Raw genomic sequence first — 10,206 nt, 5'->3', positions numbered from 1 at the left:
GTGACTGTCTGTATGGAGTTTGTACATCTTCTGTGTGGGTATGCTCTGGTTTCCTCCCACAGTCTAAAGATGTGCAGATCAGGTGAATTGGCCATGCTAAATTGTCTATAGTGTTAGATGTATTAGTCAGAGGGAAATGGGTCTGGGTGGTTTACTTTTCGGAGGGTCGGTGTGGACTTGTTGGGCCGAAGGGTCTGTTTCCACATTGTAGGGAATCTAAAAATCTAAAACCTTGTCTGAAAGGGTGGTTGAGTCAGAAACTTTTGTAACATTTTAGTATTTGAATATTCATTTGTGTTGCCATAACCTTCAGGGCTATGGTCTATAAGCTAGAAAATATGATTAATTTAATCAAATCTTTATTGGACAGTATGAACATGATGAGCCGAATGGCCTCCTTCCATGCTGTTAATGCCTATGAGTCATCTGCTTCTCCTTCCACTCTCTGTAAGGCTGTTTATGAGCTTGGTTTTGGCAAAATTCCAGATGTTCGTGCTAATTCTGATTTTAAAGTTAACACTTTAACCGGTGATTCTCTTTACAGTGAGCTGTGTTCTTGAACCACTGCAGCCTGCTTGGTGTTAGAGGTCCTTGACAGTGCAGTTAGAAAGGGAGTTCCAGGATCCAACTACTCACACCTCCAATCAGCTATCAGGATTCATGACCTCCATTGAGCAAACTAAAAAGTATGTTAATATGAAGACATGAAGCCTTCTTAAAGAATAATACTGACTGGCTGTCCTCCCAGTACCAACTGATCATCCAAAATCCATCATAAATCCATAAGACATCAAAGCAAAAATTAGGCTATTCAGTCCATTGAGTCTGCTCTGCCATTCAATCATGGCTGATAAGTTTCTCATCCCCATTCTCACACCTTCTCCTCATAACACTTGATCCCCTTGACAATCAAGAGCCGATCTATCTCAGTTTTAAATATACTCAATGACCTGGCCTCCACAGCCTATGTGGCTATGAATTCCATAGATTCACAACTTTCTAGCTGAAGAAGTTTCTCCTATTTCTGTTATAAATGTCTACCATTTACTCTAAGGCTGTGCCCTTGGATCCTAGTCTCTCCTACCAATGAAAACATCTTCCCAACATCCACTCCGTCCAGGCTATTCAGTATTCTGCATGTTTCAAGTAGATCCCCCATCATCCTTCTAAACTCATAGGTGCAAAGTCCTCAAACGTTCCTCATATGTTAAGCTTTCCCTTCCTGGGACCATTCTCGTTAACCTCCTCTGAACATGCTCCAGGGCCAGTACATCCTTCCTGAGATACGGGGCCCAAACCTGCACACAATACTCAAAGTATAACCTGATCAGAGCTTTATAGAGCTTTTTACCAACCCCTATGTTTTTTACTTGCCCAGATCTCTCATCTTGACAAACCTTCATGTTCCAAATGTAAACCTAAGGAGAGAGCAGTCAGGGCACAATGGTGCAGATAATTTGTGTCAGTTGCATGATCATGTTCGTTCATCCATTCTGCATTAAATGTGTTATGTCTAAGAGCATGGTTGATGTTCTGAATGATCTATCTCGATCCTGTATATTGTTTTTTGAATCATTTACAACCAGCAGGTTTCGATCCTGAGAATAAACTCATTTGCATTGTTTTTTTGAAATCTGATTTATTTCAGGTCCTCCTTCACATATTCCTCCTTTCTTGTTTCAGCCCCCCATAGTCAGAGTCAGTGCCGACATAAAGCACCAAAAGGTCTTCTCTACAACATGACAAAAATTCTGTGACGCTTGGAGATGCCTCAAAAAAATCCTGCTTTTATTTCTCTCTTTTTACATAACTGTATTTGCTCTCATAACAAGATGAAGCTAGTAATGACTGTAGGAGGACAAGAAGCCAAATTAAACCAATAGGGGCCGGGTGCTCGCAGATGGGACTTGATTGGGTTGGGATATCTGGTCGGCATGGACAGGTTGGACCAAAGGGTCTGTTTCCATGCTGTACATCTCTATGACTCTATGACTTGCTTCTTTCAAAGTCCTAATGAATTTGAGCTAGAATTCACAAGCAGAATGAGGTTACAGATTAGTTAGTTGCTTTTGTTTGAGGGTATTTGAAAGGGGAATGTTGGTCCAGAGATCACGGGAGCTTCAAGTGTAGCCATGGGATACTTTACATCCTATAAACCAGTGCTACAATCAGAGCAGGGCACTTCATTTATTGGACAGCAACAGCTCCCATCATTTTTGTGCCAGTCTAATGTACTTGCTCAGGTTCAAGAATGAGCTTTCACCCAATACCTGAGGGAGAAACAAAAGTGAGCCAACCTAAGCCAATGGTGGCATTGTGGTTCAATGGTTAGCACTGCTGCCTCTGTGTACCAGAGACCTGGGTTCAATTCCAGCCTCGGACAACTGTCTGTGTGGAGTTTGCACATTCTCCCCGTGTCTGTGTGGGTTTCCTCTGGGTGCTCCAGTTTCCACCCACAATCCAAAGATGTGCAGGTTAGGATGAATTGGCAGTGCTAAATTGCCCATAGTGTTCAAGGATGTGTAGGTTAGGTGCATTAGTAAGAGGGGAATGGGTCAGTGTGCACTTGTTGGGCCGAAGGGCCTGTTTCTACACTGTAGCGAATCTAAGATAATACTAGACCATCTGCACACCCCCTCAAAGCTTTGAATGATACAAATGGCAACTTATATTTTTTATTGTCTTTAATGTATTAAAATTTGCCAAAGTGCTTAGGGAGACCCTAATAAGACAAAGTATATCACTGACGTTAAAGAGTGTGGTGCTGGAAAAGCACAGCTGGTCAGACAGCATCTGAGGAGCAGGAGAGTCAATGTTTTGGGCATAACCCTTCATCGGGATGCTCCTCAGATGCTGCTTGACCTGCTGTGCTTTTCCAGCACCACACTCTTGACTCTAATCTCCAGCATCTGCAGCACTCACTTTCGCCAATGGGCAATACATTTTTGCATGAAGTCAATCCTATGGAGGGAAGAATGTGAAAGACCAGACAGCAGTGTGTTCAAATAGCAGGAGAAGTAGACAGACGGAATCACCATATGTAACTATAAATGGCATTTCCAGTATTACAAGATTCCACAATGTGCTAATTTACCATTTATCACTGTCAGGCAGCACTTAGCCTATACATAGTATTTTACTGAGTCTGCTTATGTCAAATCATAAGAGCGCATTGAACTGTAGATGAAAAACTGAATTGCAAAGATTTGCATATGGAATTCCTCCTATCCTCAGGATGTCCCAGAATACTTCCAACTGTAAGCATGGAACAGATAGGAAGAGCAGGCCAAATGCTGCATGCAACGCTTCTCCGATCCCTGTATTACTTGGTTTCCTTCTGAACAAACAAAATCAAGTACCTTTTGAAATATACGCAATCCTGCCTTTTAGGAAACATGGCAGCTATTTTACCAACAACCAGGTGCTACGTATAGCAACAAGATAATATTTGGTGTTGTTCATAGACACCATGTTGACCACACTAACAGAGAGAACTGCTTGTCTCAGTCCCAAGAAGTCTTTTATGTCCACCTGGGAGGGCAGACAGGACCTCAGTTCAATATCTCACCCAGAAGGTAGCATCTCCAACACTGAAGTTCCTCTCTCCTGGCACTGGAGTGTCAGTTTAAGTCTTTAGAATGGGCCTTAACCTCCTGTCCTGAACCCCTCCAGTTTAAATGTAATGTTAAATATTCAACTTCTTTCATTAGTATTAACACAAAAGCGTTTTAAATAAAATATTCATGGAATGTGGATTTTTTTTAGCTAGACTAACAGTTGTTGCCCATCCCTAATTGTCCTGGAGAAGGTGGTGAGTTGCCTCCTTCAATCATTATAACCCTGAGGGTGGAGGCACAACCACTATTCTGTGAAAGAGGAAATTACAGAATTTTCACAGAAGAGTGCCTAAGACTCTGCCGAGCTTCCAATTGAGTGAGCTAGCACTAACCAAGGAGAAGGAAGATTTGAGGGGCAGTGTATTCCTGATGGAGAGTTTATGCTCAAAACGTCGATTCTCCTGCTCCTCGGATGCTGCCTGACCGACTGTGCTTTTCCAGCACCACACGTTTTGACTCTGATCTGCAGTCCTCACTTTCTTCAAGTTTCTGGCAATCAAGTACAGCGTCTCTAAAGCGATGGCCTTGTGCCTATCCTCTTTGCTTACAGGCAAAGGAACAAATGGGAACGCAAGCCAAAAGGGATAAACTGACACCCAAAAAGAACAACTGAAAATAGTGCAAAACAAACATGCAGTACTTAAAAAAAGGTTCAAGGCTCCCTTTAGAATTACACAGATGGTACAGTATAAAAATATTTTTCCCACTGGTCCATTTTGGTGACAGTGTTCCTCCTATCCTGTTCCATCATATTCTGACAGTACAAGTTTCTCCCTCAGGTGTTTATCCATCTTCCCATTAAGTAAAATCTGATCCAGTCACTCTATACAATTGAGAGGTCCACATTCAAGTCAGTCTCTGGGGAAAGAAGTTATAGTGCAATGGAAATAATATCAACAGTGATGCAATATGGATTGGTTCATTTTAATGCTGTAACAAATCAATGGTTTATTAAGTGATTAAAGTTGCTCAATTTATAAAGCATCTTTAAACCATTCCACGTAACTTCTCTGTTCTGTTTAATATTTCAGCATGCTCTCAGTGCGTGGGATGTATATTTAGTGATACCTTTCCAACTGACTCTGTCAGCTGTTTCTCTCCTGATGAGTGGCAAAGCTTTCCTCTGAGAGAAAGAGAGAGGCCGGTGAGAAATTTCAAACAGAAAAAGAGATGAAATGGACCTCTCATAAAGGGAGAGGATCCTGTTAAAAATGCTTGGCTTGACCTTCGATGTTCCTGCTTCAACTGATGGCAAATACGCTGAAGGAAGGGAAGCCAAGGATGAAAGGTGGATAAAGACAAAAAGAAAAAGTAGAAAAGAATTGAAGAAACTCAAGATGAAAATGAAACAATGTGAAAGACTTACATCTGCAGAGAATTGCTTACAATAACTGGATCCATTAAAGCAATTCACAGCGAATGAAGTATTTTTGAAGTCCTGACACTGTTGTGCTGTAGGAAAAGTGATAACCAATTTACACACAGCAAGCTCCCACAAATAGAAAGGTGATAACAAACAGCTCATCTGCTTCTGAGATGTTTCTTGAGGGATAAATATTGGCAAGGATACTGGGATTAACTACCCTGCTCTTTGGAATAATGCCATAGGATCTTTCACATCTACCCAAGCAGGCAGATGGACTTCAGCTAAATGTCTCATCTGACAGACACTGACAGACATTGGAGTGTCAGCCTTAAATCATAGAATCCCTACAGTGTGGAAACAGGCTATTCGACCCACTGAGTCCAAACAGACCCTCTGAAGAGCATCTCATCCAAACCCACCCTGCTACCCTAGCCCTGTAATCTTGCATGGCTAATCCACCTAGCCTGCACATCCCTGGACGCTATGGGGCAATTTAACTTATTGACAATGAGACATCATGTGCCGAGAAACTGGGTCATGTAATCCTTGCTTTTCAGCTGCTAGCCAGATGCAGAAGGTTCCAAGATGATTCCAAAGAAGTGTACTTATTTCCAGATGGAACTGTGCCCAACCACCCCACTGACCACAATCATATTGGTTAAGGACAGTTAGGAGGTGTTCTTTACCTAGAAGGGCTGAATTGCACATTCAGGTCTCAACTGTAAAAGTGATTCTCTTTGATGCAGCCAGCCCCAACAATCAACCAATGATTCCCTTCCAGCAGTGACCACTGCCCCAATTCTTCTACCCCTCTGCCCAACACTGAGCGGTAATCTCTTCTTATTACCAACCTCTGGATAATAAATGATGACGCCCTGTTTTCGAGAACTGGGAGTCAGTAAATCTGAGCTGGATTATCTCTGACACCAGAGGTGTGAGGAGGCCAGTCAGCTCTTTAAGCCTGCTCCACTCTTCAATAAAGTCAGAAGTCACACCACGCCAGGTTACAGTCCAACAGGTTTCATTGAAATCACAGGGAGAAAGTGAGCAATGCAGATGCTGGAGATCAGAATCAAGAGTGTGGTGCTGCAAAAGCACAGCAGGTCAGGCAGCATCCGAGGAGGGGGAGAATCAATGTTTCAGGCATAAGCCCTTCATCAGGAATGAGGCTTGTGAGTTGGGGGTGCTGAGAGATAAATGGGAGATGGGTGGGACTGGGGCCCAGTCCCAAGCTTCTAACCCAGTACCGCCCCCTTGCCCGGTCCTACCTGTCCATCATCCTTCTTTCCCACCCTTCCACTTCATCCCCCTCCCCGACCCATCACTTCCACCCGCATCTTCATCTACCTATTCGCTTCCCATCTACCTTCCCCACAGCCCCATCCCCCCTCTCATTTATCTCTCACTCCCCCCACCCCAGACCCACCAGCCTCATTCCTGATGAAGGGCTTATGTCAGAAACATTGACTCTCCTGTTCCTCAGATGCTGCCTACCTGCTGTGCTTTTCCAGCACCACACTCTCGACTTATTTGAAATCACAGTCTTTCGGAGGGCTGCTCCCTCGTCAGGTAGAGTCTGATGAAGGGTCAGCGCTCCAAAAGCTTGTGATTTTTAATAAACTTGCTGGACTGTAACCTGGTGTCGTGTGATGTCTGACTAGTCCACCCAGTCCAACACCAGCACCTCCACATCATGACTATTCAATAAGTTCTTGCTTGATCTCTTGTGGGCGGCACGGTGGCATAGTGGTTAGCACTGCTGCCTCACAGCGCCAGAGACCCGGGTTCAATTCCCACCTCAGGCGACTGACTGTGTGGAGTTTGCACATTCTCCCCGTGTCTGCGTGGGGGTGCTCCGGTTTCCTCCCACAGTCCAAAGATGTGCAGGTTAGGTGAATTGGCCATGCTAAATTGCCTGTAGTGTTAGGTAAGGGGTAAATGTAGGGGTATGGGTGGGTTGCGCTTCGGCGGGTTGGTGTGGACTTGTTGGGCTGAAGGGCCTGTTTCCACACTGTAAAGTAATCTAATCTAATCTCTTACCTCAACCACATTCCCACTCTATCCTTATATTCCTTGCTTTCCTGACACAGGTCCAGAACCAGTCAAAAAGCAGAAAGGTAGAAGAGGAGGGAGTAAACTGAAGAGAGTCTCAAAAATTATAGAAAACATGGAAAAGATATCAAGGTAGGATTTTGCCATCACTGCCTGGGAGGTAATCTATTGGGACAGATCAAACATACATTACAGAAACTACCCAATATTCAAATATCTGTGAAAAGGGGACATGTTGCTACAGCTTTCCATCTTGCACTGATCAAGATAAACACAAAAATGGCTCAGTGATTGGCACTGCTGCCTTCCAGCACCAGTGACCTGGGTTCGATTCCAGCCTCGGGCAACTGTCTGTGTGGAGTTTGCACATTCTCCCCGTGTCTGTATGGGTTTCCTCCGGGTGCTCCGGTTTCCTCCCACAGTCCAAAGATGTGCAAGTCAGCTGAGTTGTCCATGCTAAATTGCCCATAGCATTAGGTGCATTAGTCAGAGGGAACTGGGTCTGGTTGGGTTACTGTTCAGAGGATTGATGTGAAAATGTTTCCACACTGTTCACAACAAATTACATTGCAGGAGAAAAAGATGCTGATTGGTTGGCAAGTCGTCTCTGCTTGGCTGAGGCATTACCAGAACAATGGTAATGAGAAAAATGCACACTGTCAACTTGGGAACTGATCAGTACTGTTTCAGTACAAATTGTTGTGATTATTTGGAATTTAGCATTCTTGCAATAACATGTCTACCTTTGCACCAATACTTCAAGTTCTTTACTATGAAGCAAATGATATCTTATCTGGGTTGTCTATAATCTGTCTACCAGGCTTTTCTAAGTGCAAACTTCAACCACAATAGGATTTTTAAGAAGTGTGGACTGGATTAAGGGATTGGGTTTCTTCTCTCCTTCCTGATGCACAAAGATCTGAAGTTCAATCTCAGGTCTGTGAAGAATTAACAAACTGTAGCAAGAAAACAAGTCAAGACCTTGCATTAAATCACCTTCCAGATCCCTTTTCACTACCTCATGCTGCAAAGACATGTGTAAGGCGTGGAGTCCCAGGGAGCACAAAATTGGGCTGATGTTATGGTCACCACAGTTATTCACAAGATAGCCATTTTTGCATGGATATAGAAGGTAGCACCAGGACTGAATACCAATAAGGAGATGCTGTATGCAGAGCCATAAGCTGAATGCCATAACATGTCTCATGCATCGCTAAATCACTATGATTCAACTGTAATCCTCCGTAATGCAGAATGTTTAATAGACTAATATCCATATATTGAATTAGGCAACAAAACCTTTTCAGACACTGAAAACAGTTTTATTATAAATCTATAGTTTAGCAGAAACATCAGTTTCCATCTTTCCCTTCTGAATCCTTTCCTTGTCCAGAAGCTAACTCCTCACTGGGGGAAAACTAGCTCTTATTTTCATACCAACCACCAAGTCACCCAACTAAACTACTAAACAATTAATAAGCACTTCTCACAAGGGGTGATGCAACAACAGTAAAAATAAAGGAAGGTGTAGGAATAGAGGGAGGGGACTAAGCGTTGTGCAGGCTAGGTGCATTAGCCCTGGGAAATGAAGAGTTACAGGGAATAGGGTACGTCTGGGCGGAATGCAGGTTGATGTGGACTCGGTGGGCTAAATGGCCTGCCTCCACATTGTAGGGATTCTGTTTGATTCTACAATATATGATTCTAAATTAAAATAGAGTTGCACAGGGAGATAACACTCTCCAAACCTTGCAGTGCCCTCCTCGCTCTCATAACATCAAGGATGTTGCTGGACACAGTGTGCTCCCTCTCCAAGGACACCTGGCCTTGGAGGAGGGGCAGGCAATCAGGTAGAATTACCCTCTCACCACTCCACAGCCTGTTGCCTGGACCTATTGATGACCACTCTGCCCAGGTCCAGGAGCAGGCCCACAAGGAGGAAAGAATCTGCTTTTTTTCTTCACTTTCTCTTTACTTCTCTTCCTCTTTTCCAACTCCATGTCCCAAAATTCAGTTTAATGTTTCGTCACCAAAGGAGGGATGTATCAGATATTAAGCTGATAAGAACGGAAATTAAACTTGATTGTAGCCAAAAACCTGGAAAAAAAACCTGGCTCGTAAATACAGAGTCTAATGAGTACCAGCTACTGTCATTCAACTAGGAGAAAGTGAGAACTGCAGATGCTGGAGACCAGAGTTGAAAAATGTGGTGCTAGAAAAACACAGCAGGCCAAAGGACCTCCATTTTTCACACTGACATACACAGGGTAAATATGAAGTTCTCCTTTGTACTGGCACTGGAGGGGGTGCAGAGGTTCACTAGGTTGATTCCAGAGCTGAGAGGGTTGGCTTATAAGGAGAGATTGAGTAGACTGGGATTATACTCATTAGAATTTAGAAGAATGAGGGGGGGAATATATAAAATAATGAAGGTGATAAATAAGATAGAAGCAGGGAGTTTGTTTCCACCGACGGGGGCACAGCCTCAAAATGGAGGGGGGAGGGGGCGCAGATTTCGGACTGAGTTCAAGTGGAACCTCTTCACCTAAAGGGTTGTGAATCTGTGGAATTCCCTGCCCAGTGAAGCAGTTGAGGCTTCCTTGTTGAATGCTTTTAAGGCATAGATTTTTGAACAGTAAAGGAATTAGGGGTTATGGTGAGCGGGCAGGAAGTGGAGCTGAGTCCATGAAAGATCAGCCAGGATCTTATTGAATGGTGGAGCATGCTCAAGGGGCCAGATGGCCTACTCCTGCTCCTAGTTCTTATGGTCTTATGTTTTCTCCAGTGACATGACTGAACAATTATCCCACCCCTCCAAAATAGATGCATAAACTCATTAATTACTGTACCTTCCATTGGTTAGAATGATGAGCAATTGTGGACCATTCCTACAAAATGTATTGTTGGGTAGTAATCTATCACCTTCACCTGCCACCGCAGGAATTGCAAAACCTGTGCCCACACCTCTCCCCTGACCTCCGTCCAAGGCCCCAAAGGAGCCTTCCACATCCATCAAAGTTTCACCTGCACTTCCACACAGTTAGTCCCCTGTACATTGAGGAGACAGGATGCCTACTCACAGAGTACTTCAGAGAACATCTCCGGGACACCCGCATCAACCAACCCCACAGCCCCATGGCCGAACACTTTAACTCCCCCTCCCACTCCGCT

The 10,206-nt window shown here is 43.9% G+C and overlaps 1 pseudogene; it reads right to left on the bottom strand.

The window, feature by feature from the left end:
* Nucleotides 1-9,005: 9,005 nt before the first annotated feature.
* LOC122542381 lies at nt 9,006-9,144 on the bottom strand (annotated as a pseudogene).
* Between the last annotated feature and the right edge of the window lie 1,062 nt (nt 9,145-10,206).

The sequence above is a fragment of the Chiloscyllium plagiosum genome, chromosome 39 (genome assembly GCF_004010195.1).
Source record: "Chiloscyllium plagiosum isolate BGI_BamShark_2017 chromosome 39, ASM401019v2, whole genome shotgun sequence".
NCBI classification, from domain to species: domain Eukaryota; kingdom Metazoa; phylum Chordata; class Chondrichthyes; order Orectolobiformes; family Hemiscylliidae; genus Chiloscyllium; species Chiloscyllium plagiosum.
This window is presented reverse-complemented; position numbering and strand designations above follow the sequence as displayed.